Source organism: Canis lupus, chromosome 8 (assembly GCF_048164855.1).
Source record: "Canis lupus baileyi chromosome 8, mCanLup2.hap1, whole genome shotgun sequence".
In the NCBI taxonomy this organism is placed as follows: Eukaryota; Metazoa; Chordata; class Mammalia; order Carnivora; family Canidae; genus Canis; species Canis lupus.
Window position 1 is genome coordinate 48,506,385 of NC_132845.1, and position 12,676 is coordinate 48,519,060.

The window sequence follows — 12,676 nt, forward strand, 5'->3', positions numbered from 1 at the left end:
AAGAAGAATCACTGGACTCCAGTGAGGAGATAAGGGCTCTCGTTGCTGCTCTGCTCTGAGTTCTCTCTGTGCCTTTGGCCAAGTCACTTCTGCCCTTTGGATCTAAGGTCATTATTAGTAAAGCAAGTGTGTCAGACTATGTGCTAGTTTACTGGGAGAACCAAAACAAAATACCACAGATAGGTCATTTAAACAACATATACTTATTTTCTCACGATCGTGGAGGCTCAAAATCCAAGACCAAGGTGCCAGCATGTTTGGGTTGTGGTGAGAGCTCTCTCCTTGGCTTGTAGGTGGCCGTCTTCTCCTTGTGTCTTCACATGGTTGTCTCTCTGTGAGACTGTGTCCTCCTCCTCTTATAAGGACATAGTCACGATGGATTAGGGTTCATCCTAATGACCTCATTTAAACTCACCACTTTAAAGGCTGTATCTCTGAGTACAGTCATATTCTCGGGTGATGAGGATTAGACTTTCAACATATGAATTTGGGGAATGGGTGACACAATTCAGCCCAAAACAAACACCTTAGTGTTTCTCACATATGGGTTCCTGCTACTAGTGGAATTGACTTTACATCAAGTGCAGAAATAAGCCTTGAAGAACAATCAATCCTATGATTATGTGAAGAAGAAAAATTTTGGTTTAGTACTCGTGAGATTTTAATACCCTTCTGGCACTTGCCAGAGCAAATGGCAAGAAGGTCTCAGGCACAGAGCGTTAGCAGGCAATTATACCTGTTTATCAGTTACCTACTATTGTTTCATGACAAATTACCCTCAAACTTAGTGGCTTTCACTTTTACTATATCACAGTTTGCATGGGTCAGGAATTCAGAAGCAACTTAGTTGGGTAGTTCTGGTTCAATGTTTCTGATGAGGTACAGTTACCTAAAGGCTTGACTGGGACAGGTGAATAGACCTTAAAGGCCGATCAGGTTGGTGCTGGCTGTAGGAGGGAGCCCTCCTTTCCTTGTCACGTGGCTTGAGTGTCCTCTCAACATGGCGACCGGCTTCTTCCAGAATGAACAGTTGGAGAAAACAAGAGGGCAAGAAGGAAACCACAATGTCTTTTATGTCCTAGTCTTAGAAGTCATACACTGTCATTTCCATGGTGTCCTACTGGGAGACTGAAAGGAATAGGGCACAGGTCAGTCCTATTTTCTGTGGGAAGGGAGCACACCAGGGCTTGAAGATCAATAAGCAAAGATCACTGGGGGCATGAAGATCAAGGATCTTCAAGCAAGGATCACTGTGAGCTAGTTCAGAGACAAGCACAGTAAGAAAGCAGTAAGAGTTTCATTTGCTGATTAACTATTTTTTGGCTACCTTTTTTTATATTTGCATACATAGAAAATACAGATTAGTAATTTGTGTCCTTTTAATTACAAATACACATATATATAAGGGATGTGCTATATATAAATATCTAATCTGCTCAATAATACATTTTGTGTTAATATCAACAGATCTGGTTCCTTCCCTTCATTATAAGTATGTGCCACTTTTATTTATCCATTCACCCATTAAGGCCATTTAGACTGTTTCCAGTTTGGGGGCTCTTGAGTGGTTCAGTGGTTAAGCATCCAACTCTTGGTTTCAGCTCAGGTCATGATCTCAGGTTGTGAGATTGAGCCTTGTGTTGGGCTCCACACTCAGTGCAAAGTCTGCTTGAGATTCTCTCTCCCTCCCCCTCTCCCTCTCTCCGCTCCTCTCCCTACCCACACACTCTGTCCCTCTAAAATAAATAAATGCATAAAATCTTTAGAATTTAGATTGTTTATGCATTTTTTGCATTTATAACATTGATGACTGAAACATCCTGTGCGTGTGTTAGGATAGCTGATGAGAAGGGAAACTGCTGGTTTATCGGATATGTATATTTTATGTTTTACCAGATAGGGCCAACTGTCCTTTACAGTAGTTATTCCAATTTACACTCCTCCCCACAACGACTTAGAAATGCTTCCATTTCTCCAGAATATTACTAACACTTGATGTCGCCCCAAACTTTTCATTGTTGCCAGTCTGATAGGTAGAGAAATGGTATCTCAATATTTTGATTTTCTAAAATTGTACCATAAAATTCACCATCCTGTCCATTTTTAACTGTACAATTCAGTAGCGTTAAGTATGTACACATTTGTTGTACAGCAGCTCTCCAGAACGTTTTCATCCTGCAAAACTGAAGCTCTTAGACCCATTGAACAATAATTCCCCATTTCTTTCTTCCCAAGCCCCTGGCAACCACCATTCTACTTCATATCCCTATGAGCTTGACCACTTTAGATAAAACATATGAGTGGAGACATACATTTTGTTCTTTTATGACCGGCTTATTTCACCTAGTGTAATGTCCTCAAGGGTCATCCACGTTGTAGCATATGACATGATTTCCTTCCTTTTTGAGGCTGCATAATAATAGTCCATTGTATGGATAGACCACATTTTCCTTATCAATTTATCCACAGATGGATATTTGTGTTGCTTCCACCTCTCTGCTATTGTGAACAACGCTGCTATGAGCACGGGTGTACAAATATCTCTTCTTTTCATCCTTTTGGGTATAGACCTAGAAGTGGGATCAACAGGTCATATGGTCATTTTATTTTTGATATTTGAGGAGTCTCCATCCTGTTCTCTAGAGCAGCAGCACCATTTTACATCCCCTCCAAGGTGCACAAGAGTTCCAATCTTTCCATGTCCTCACCAGCATGAGTTATTTTCTGTGTTTTTGGATAGTGGCCATTCAACATTTTAATTTTACATCTCCCTGAGTACGAGTGAGTTTGGGCATCTTTATACAATTCCACTTGAACAATGTGGGAAATCACTGTTTGGGGAGATTAAATCCCTGGCCCCAAAGCCCAGGGCTGGTCAGTGGTAGAGCCAAATGGGAACCCAGGGTTGTATGCTCACTATACCCCTGTCCCTTCCAGATGTGTCCCTGCCTTCAATCCTGCAGGGCTTCTTTAAGAATGAAAGGAGGGGGAAGGAGCAGCTCTCTGCCTCTGAATTCTTGTCTGTAATGCCTCTGACAAGTGGGGAATCTACAGAGCATTATTGTTCTTGGATCCGCAGGCCAAGTGGCATTACCTCCACCTAGGAGGAAGCGGTGTCTAAGCTAATACCCTGGACGGGAAATGTGTGCCTAGAAGATTAGCTCCATTGTGTGGGGCTGGACGCCTTCCACCGACTTTGTTTATGAGACAGATTGTTTTTGTGAAGTTGTTTGCTCTGGTGAGTCTCCGAGCTCTTGAGGCCTGCTGGCCGCGGACAGGGTCAGATTTACGGGTAGCCCAGAGTGTGGTCAGGAAAGGCCACAAAGCAAAGGTTCCCAGGGGACTTCAAGAGTCTATCTAGGACTCCCTCGAAAAGCAAACTTGTGGTCCTATTTTATTTTCTTTTATTTATATTTCTAAAATTGGATGTGAAACAGGGTGGTGGATTTTTCTTCCCTGTTGGCTCTTGATGCTGATATTTTTATGTCACTGTCTGCATCCCACATCAGCTCACCTCTGTGCAATCCATACGTGTGGCTGGGATTTTGAGGTGGTTGCTTTTCGCCCCCGATTCTTTCTGCCAGAAGCTTCATGCACCTAATAGCACCAGGTCCCTTGCGCCCATTTGTTCCAAATCAGTTAGCAGATGGTGCCAGTAGAGCGCGTGGTTCACGCTCCTTGCTCAGAGGCCACTAGGCCTCTCTCCTCGGGTGGTCCAGGAAAATGCATTGTGTCTGCATACGCATGGATGCCAATTGCTAACATGTGCTCTCTTCATTGTTCTCTCCTCCTACCCACCCAGCCAGCCAGCCACCACCCAGGCAGACGGCCCCAGCACCCTGAGCTTCCATACTGTCCTCAGACCTCAAGAATTTAGGCCAGGCAGTCTGGAAGAAAGGAAGCGGAAATGCAAAAAGAAATAAATAGAAAATGTTTTAGCTCCTCTGAACCTCAGCTTTCTTACCTGTATGATGGCATGGTAAGGCCTCCCTAGCTCCCAAGTTTACTGAGGGAGTCAGAGCCTTAAAGATTAGAGCACTTAGTACAGTGCCGGATACCCGGGAAGCACTCAATAATGGTTCCTCTTATTTCCTGAATGCCCACCTTGGGCTGGACCCTGCGCTAGGGACATGGGAAACTGAAATGAGACACATCCTTGTCTCTAAGAACTCACCTTCAAGAGAGAACCACGATTAGCAGGCTAGGGTGTGTAATGTGATGATAGAGAGAAGCACAGAGTAGGCACCTAAACCAGGCTGGGGGTATCAGGGAAGTCATCCTGGAGGAGGTGACATCTGAACTGAGCCTGAAAAGTGACTCCCTCTGCTTTTTAGATGATCCTGCAGAAAGCATGCCAGAGCCTCACATGACACCGGCTGGTACCCCTGTCCAGGGGAAGGCCTTTCCCATCTGCTCCAGATAGGAAAGGACTTCTGTCTTGAATCTGAATGTCCTCCTGTCTTGAATCCCCTCAATGCTGTGGTGTGAATCTACACCTACTACTATTTCCTCTCTCCTGTAATACAAATGTCTTCGTTCTTTAAGAGAAAGGATATCACCTTAAAGGTTTCCAGGACTCCCATAGTCCGAGGGAAAGGCCTTCACCACTCACTCATTGGTTCATTTACTTAATCTACTCATGTCAATAAACACCAAGCAGTGATGAGTCTCACCCTGGAAAATCAGGTCCAGGTTCTGTACAAGCATTCAGTGAGGCCTGTTTGTCTCTTCCCTGTCACTGAGCCACCATCCAGATCCTGGTGGCTCTGGGCACCGCTCATGGCAGCATCCACGGCCACACGGCAGGATGGGAGGGCAGACGAGGTCTGAAGTCCTATGTCTAGCATCTGACCTCTGTCATGCTCCTTCATGGCTCTTGCTTTGCCCTCAAAATCCCAGGAGGTGGCCTCTGTTATCCTGTTGCCCTGGTCACTGTCCCAGTAGATCACAGTTGTTGGGGCTACAATTGGGGGATACCTAGACAGCTGGCCATTAGCCCAGTCCACTCAAGGTGCCTCCCGACTGACCAGCCCTACCTCATCTCTTTCTGATGCCCACTTTCCCCCTGACGTCTGGCTGCCATGCCCACTTTGCTCCTGGTCATCTGTGGTCACCCTGGGGCCACTTTACAGCTCCCAGAGCAACTCCCATTCATGACACTAGCACTGTCAGCTCTTTTCTGTATCCTTTCACAGGGTACAGAATCTTCTAGATGCAAAACTCAAGCTCTCCCTCTGCCTAACCGTGTTTTATTTATACTGATTTCATTTTCATGCTGTCTCTTCCTAGAATCCCAAGTGGGAAATGATGCAAAAATCTTCTCTGCCTTTGGCTTTTCCCACACCCTACCAACCTTCTCGTAGGGGTTCTCCCTAGAGGGACATGCAATCACAGCTGATTGCTTCCCCACCTCTCTCTCTCCCTCTTCTTCTATACTCTTCACTCCACTGGGCTGGAAGGGATTAGCTTTAAGAGTGGGGAGGAAGGTGGTTCGAGGAAGGAAGCCAGCTGGCTGATTAGGGAATGTATGTCTGCAGATATTTGAAAATCTCACCCATTAGACTCCCTGCCAAGGTTCCTGAGAAGGTTAAACAGGAGATGTATACATGTGCTATCTATCTGTGCGCATGGAAAGAGATCAAAAGAATAGAAAGAGTGTAGGTTCTGGAATCAAGTTGCTTGTGTTCACGTGCTAGCTCCACCAGCTAGAAGCTGTATGGCTTTTGGCAAATCATTTAAACTCTTTGAACTTGGGTTTGCTCAGCCGTAAGACGGGGATGACATTAACCCCTACCTCACTGACTTGTAAGAAGTAAATGATATAATGCCCCTGTGTTCATTAGGATATGTGTTTGGGTGCTAATCATGAAGACTGGTGCCCATTTTATTTGGAGATATGTGCTCCTTGGTGTGACCCTGAATAAAAGAGAGATTTTTTTTTTTTTTTTTTTTTTAGTGTGCAAAGAAAAAGGAAATGAAGGCTGGGTAGGTACCTAGCAAATGGTCTCTATCATGGTTGGTGAAGTGGTGTCAACAGAATAGCACAGAGTAAATACTGAAAAATGTCAGTAGCGGTAGTATTAGTCGTGATCTACATCATGTGGGATCAATCTGAACTTCGGATCGGCATCTACTTGGTTGCAAGGCAATTAGGGAAAAAAGATTGTTGGGTCCCTGGGAATCACCCAATCATTTCAGACAAGGCAATATTCAATGTTTTCCCTACCAATCCCTCTTTGACACTAAGTAGGTGTTTTAATAGATATTTTGTTGAGTGAATAAATAAATGAGCCCTTTTACCCCAGTGGGTTATAGCTTGCCTTCCCCTACCCCAATCCACCATCAATACACAGTGAATCTGTCCCTATAACCTCCAATTTACCTCTGAGTGGCTTTAGCTAAGCATGAGTTGTAATGCACAGTTCAGTTCTTCCCACGGGGCACAACAGCACAATCTCATATTGGATTTCATTTCCAGCATTTCTTGGCCTGAACTTCAGAATATACCAGGCTTTATGCACTCTACCCTTTTGTGTGTCAGTGTCTGTCTCCCTCTCCACTCCCTAAAGGTGCTAATCCAGCCGCTCACTGTCAATGGTGTGAGTTTCTTCCACCCACCACGGTCGTGTTTCTCAATCAATAGTCCCACTTGTCAGCACCAAGTAAACACAACTTTGATTTGAGACGAAGGAGGAAGCCAAAGGACACTGCTGCACAATCATGCAGAGAAGGAACCCTTTCTTCCATACGTTAATTAGGTCATTAAGTCAACAAATAATAGCAATCCTTTGAGCAGTGATTATGTGCCAGGCAGTGCTCTGAGCACTATACATGTATTGACTCATTGCCCCCTCTCAATCTTTCAAGGTGCTGTGACCGTCCCTATTTTATATGTGAAAGAACTAGGGAACAGATAGGTGGATAGTGACTGAATTCTATCATGAGTCCGACCCTGTGCCCAGGGGCTGAAAATGCAGTAGTGAATCAGACAGATAAAAATTCCTGTCTCATGGCACTTTGAGTCTAGTGGAGGAATATGGACAAAAAGCAAACATCTGAATTAACAGGATCATTTCAGATAGTGTTTTAGTCTGGGGTGGTTTTGGCTGCAAATACTAGACAACGCAATCAAGGTAGCTTAAACCCTAGGGATTTATTTTCCTCTATGGAACAGATGGTGAGAGGATGCTGGTGCTGGGTCTGTGGCTCAGGAATCGGATATTTACATGGTCTTTCCTTCATGGTCATGAAACAGATGAACAGCTCCAGTCATCAGCCCTGTGATCCAGTGGGAAGGTAGAAGATGGGGAGGGGCAGTACTGGTATCTGTCATTGGCCAGATGGAGGTCTGATGGGCACCTCTGCCTGGATGGCCATGGGGGAGAAGGGAGCTGATAGTGGAAGTCAGGTCAGCCGGCCAACAATGCCTGCTACAGAAAGTGCAGGGGAAGAAGTCAAACAGGACCCTGGGAGAGAGGGCTCCTGGGTATGGCACACTGCAGGGTAGTGATAACTGAGTGGATGCCCGATGACAAAGAGGTCAACCCTGCAAAGATGTGGGGACACAGCATTCCACACAGAGGACATAACAAAGCAAAGAGCCACATCCAGAAATAAGTATGGTGAGGGCACCTGGGTGGCTCAGTGGTTGAGCACCCGCCTTTGGCTCAGGTCACGATCCCAGGGTCCTGGGATCGAGTCCCCACATTGGGCTCCTCACAGGGAGCCTGCTTCTCCCTCTGCCTGTGTCTCTGCCTCTTCCTGTGTGTCTCTCATGAATAAATAAATAAAATCTTTTAAAAAAGAAGAAAGAAAGAAAAGAAAGGAAGGAAGGAAGGAAGGAAGGAAGGAAGGAAGGAAGGAAGGAAGGAAGGAAGGAAGGAAGGAAGGAGAGATGTTGACAGGGAGAGGTTCAGAGCAGCTGGAGAAGACCATGATGGGGAGCAGGTCAAGGGCAGCCCAAGAGGAAGACAGGAGCTACATCACCTTGCAGGGCTTATTAGGTCATATGGGGAGTCTGGATCTTACTTGGTGTGCAATGAGAAGTTATTGGAGGCTTTTAATCAGGGAACTGATTAAAATGATCTGATTCATGTCTTAAAAGGAATTATTGGGGCAGAAGAGCTGCTGTGAGGGTCACAAGGCTTAAGGAGACTTAATTCTAGGTGACAGTATGGTTTTCCCAGCTCCCTCTTCCTGGTTTCCTTTTTCTGCCTCTTGGACGGCCTCTGCGCTCCCCTCTTTTGTCTTAGGGTGGCTCCCGGAGAGCTGGACTGGGCTGTGCTCATGTCTAACGCCCAGTACCTAGCACAACACCAGGTGCATGGTGGCACTTGGTAAGCATCCCAAACTTGAGCCCTTCACCTTCCTCCTCCAAGGTTGAGGCTACATCAGTGGCTCTTAGCCAGGCGAGTCTGCCTCCCAGGAGATGCTTGGCAACGTCTGGAGACATTTTTGGTTGTCACGACCACAGCGAGAGCAGAGGGTGCTACTGGCGTCAATTGGGCAGAGCCCAGGGATGCCACTAAGCATCCTACAATGCACAGACAAGCCCCTGCAATACAGAATTATCCAGCCCAAATGTCAGCAGTGCTGAGATTGGGAAGAACCTGGACTACCTCTACCTACCTGTTCTATTATTTCCTTAATATTTCCCTTTACATTGGCTCTCACTCTCTCTAAAACAAAAACAAAACAAAACAAAAACTGCATATCACTTCCATTAATAAGAAATCAGTGTCACTTGCCATGAATAGAGGATAACTGGAAAGATACTCAGAAAACCAAAGTCGACTGCATTCTATCTGGATAGTGCTACTAGCTCAAGGTTCTGGGTTTCCCGTGGTTAAAACGGGAATTCGGGCAATGTCATGGAAGGCTAAAGGATGGAGGAACTGCTTCAGGTTAATGAGAGTAAAGAGGAAGGATTTATGAAGGCAATGTAATTCTGAACTAGATCCTGGATCAGAGAAACTACAATTACTGAAATGGCTTTTTGGAGACATTTTACAAACTTTGAATATGAATTTGATATTAGATGCTGGCATGGTGTCACTAGGAAATTTCGTTAGGTAGTAACCATACTGTGGTGATGTAAGCAAATGCTCTTCCTCATTCTTAGGGGATATATGAAATATTTAGGGATAAATATTTAGGGATAAAGGATATTAGGGATATCCCTGATATTAGGGATATCCCTAATATTTAGGGATATTTATAAAGGATAAAGGGATACTGGAGATTTATTCTCAGATGCTCTTGTAATAAGTGTGTGTATGACTTGCCTTAAAGGAAAAAAAGATCCAGCAGTGGTTCTCATTTTTTAATAAGATTTTATTTATTTATTTATTTATTTATTTATTTATTTATTTGAGAGAGAGAAAGATCGAGAACAAGCAGAAGGAGGGGTAGAGGGAGAGGGACAAGCAGGCTTCCCACTGAGGGACTCAATCCCAGGACCCTGGGATCGTGACCTGAGCCAAAGGCAGATGCTTAATTGACTGAGCCACCCAGGTGCCCTAGTGGTTCTTGATCTTGGCTGTGCTTTTGAAATCCCCCAAGAGCTATGGACATTCTGATGCCCAAGCCTCACTACTACTAAATTATATTAGTACCTGCGGGGGTGGTGTGTTATAAAAATCTCCCCAAAGGTACACAGATGTTTGAGAAGTATTGCCCCAAGGAATGAAGAGTGTGGGGCGGATTCCATTATAAATCTTTCAATTGTATTTTTTTAAGTGTATGTATATGCACGTGTGCATATATATGTACGCACATATCTATGAATTTATATTTACATAAAGTGTAAATTATACATATATGCATGTATATATGTGTACACACACACACACAGAAAGCAAGTGTGCAAAAATGTCAACAATTGGTGAATCTCAATGAAGAGTATAAGAGTTTATTGTACTGTTCTTGCAACTTTTCTGTAGGGATTTTTTTTCAAAATAAAAATTAAAAGGAAGAAAACAAACATATAAAAACTCTCCTGAAGATACCTCTAGTGTGACAAAAGTCTCGAGTTTTTTAAAAGCTCAGGAAAAGCTTCCGTATTAGTTTCTAATGATTTGAACGCTTCATATCTTACTCCTAAAATAGTTAAGAAAAATTAAGATGTCTACCCAATGGAAAAATGCTGTCTTCCATGACTTCATGTTTATATTGGATTAAGACAGCCAAATTAACTAAAGAATGATAATAGAATTATTTGGGGTGCAGGGGTGTTCTGTTATTACTGCAAAATCACGTTATCTGTAGAGTTGTGGTCCTGTGTGTCCTTGAGAAGGTATGTTCCGGTCAGTGTGCTTGACGCTGGGATGCTCTTGATTGATAGGAAAGAAAAAATATTTTTTTGTAGGGGCATCCGGGTGACTCAGCCAGTTAAGCAAATGCCTTTGGTGTAGGTCAGGTCCCGGGACTGAGCCCCGCATTGGGCTTTCTGCTCAGTGAGGAGTCTGCTCCTCCCTCTCCCTCTGTGATCTTTCTCTCTCAAATAAAAAAGAAAGAAAATCTTTAAAAAATATTCTTTTCTTTTAAAAAAAGGTGAACAAAAGAAGTGTTAAAGACAGAGTAGCACCCAGGAGAGGCCTTCTCAGCAGAGGCCTTGAAGGCGCACAGAGGGACATCTCATTGCGATTCATTGTTGTCGCCCAGGGCCAGTCCACCCGGGACCTGGGGAGCCCAGCGTGGGGGGTTCTCCTCGGTCTTCTGAAAGCACTAGCCCAGGGACTCACTTTTCTCTGCTGCAAAATGAGGATAATAACCCTGGAGGCCAAGGCAGGAGGCCAAATTGGGGGCGGGTCGTCCTGCCCTTTGAGGTCTTTAGATCATTGTGAACGGACTGGCCACGCCCACTGCATTCCGGCCTGGGGAAATTCCTAGGCCCTCCTCCCCTCCTCGCAGGGATGTCCCCGAATTCCTGGGGCCTTACTTTCTCACTGTCACCTGGGCCTCGCTTCCGCCGGCTCCGGCTCCGCTCGCCTTCTCCCCCTGCTCTTGCGGCAACTCATTTGTCTTCACTCTGGCAAGCATTCGGGCCGTCCCTCACTCTGATTTCCAGCACACGCAAGCACACCCAGACACAGACATGCAGGGACTCACAAAGACGTGCCTAAGCACGGACAGGCACAGCGTCACACACAGACACACATGTGGACAGAGTGGCACACACACAGACACACGGGGACAGAGTGACACACGCACACACACAGAGTGGCACATACATACACACAGACACACACAGAGTGGCACATGCATACACACACAGACACAGACACACACAGAGAGTGGTACGTGCATACACACACAGACACACACAGAGTGGCACATGCATACACACAGACACACACACAGAGTGGCACATGCACACACACAGAGACACATACGGACAGAGTGGTACATGCATACACGCACAGACACACACAGAGTGGCACATGCATATACACACACACAGACACGCAGACAGAGTGATACATGCACACACACACATGTGCAGATTCGCAGAGACACACCAGACCTGAGTGTGTGGTGGGCTTTATAAGGGGCCAGGGGTTTGGAGGGAGTTTTCATGCAAATAACTTACAAGTGACCATTAGGTGCCTTCTCTCCCTTGTCTTCTTTTCCCTTACAAGTATTCTGCTCCACTTTTTTTTCTACTCACAACTGCTCACTACTTCTCAGCTCTCTAATGGCAAACTGCTCTGGGCATCGCAGTGAGCCCTGCCTCAGTGCCCTCACACAGCCCGAAAGCCCTAGCACAGTGTCTCCGTCCCTTCATGCTGCTAAACAGAAACACCATAAACTCAGTGGCTCATTAACGACACACATTTATTTCTCACAGCTCTGGAGGCTGGGGAGTCCAAGATCAGGGCCCTGGCAAGCTTGGTGTCGGGCGAGAACCCCCTTCCTAAGTTCGTAATCGGCCATCTCCTCTCTGGGTCCTCACATGGTGGCAGATGGGGCGAGGGAGATCCCTAGGCTCTTTTCTTTAGAAGGGCACCAACCCCACTCCTGAGAACTCTACTCTCATGACCTAATCACCTCCCAAAGACCCCACCTCCCAATGCCATCACCCTGGGGATTAGGTTTCAATATATAAATTTGGTGTTGGAGGAGGACATGAACATGGAGACCATAGCACGTGATGACATCCTGTTTGTATTACTGTTCAGAGAGGGTTTGTACTGGTGGTAATGGTGGTGGTTTCATTCATCTCTACCTGGTAGGATTGTTGGGAAGACCATATGTCCTGTGGTGGATAGTAGTAGTTGTGGTGGTGGTGGTGGTGGTGTCTACTATGGATTTATGATTCTTTTTCTTTTTTTCACATTTTATGCATTTTTTATTTAAGATACCCCAGAAGCTAATATTCTATTGAATTTTATAAGAGAAAATAAAGAAACAAATCCCCTGGATGATGAAATCGACAGTTATTTGAAAGAATCCATAGGTTGTAAGTCACATTCAAATAGTATTTGATATTTTGAAAGGCCAAAAGATAATAGTTTTATTTTACATAGTAAAAGATACAATATTCTTATTCTGTGACTGCTATATTTCTACTTTTTAAAACGTTATTTAAGGGGCAACCCCGGTGGTGCAGTGGTTTAGCGCTGCCTGCAGCCCAGGGCCTGGTCCTGGAGACCCAGGATTGGGTCCTGTGTCGGGC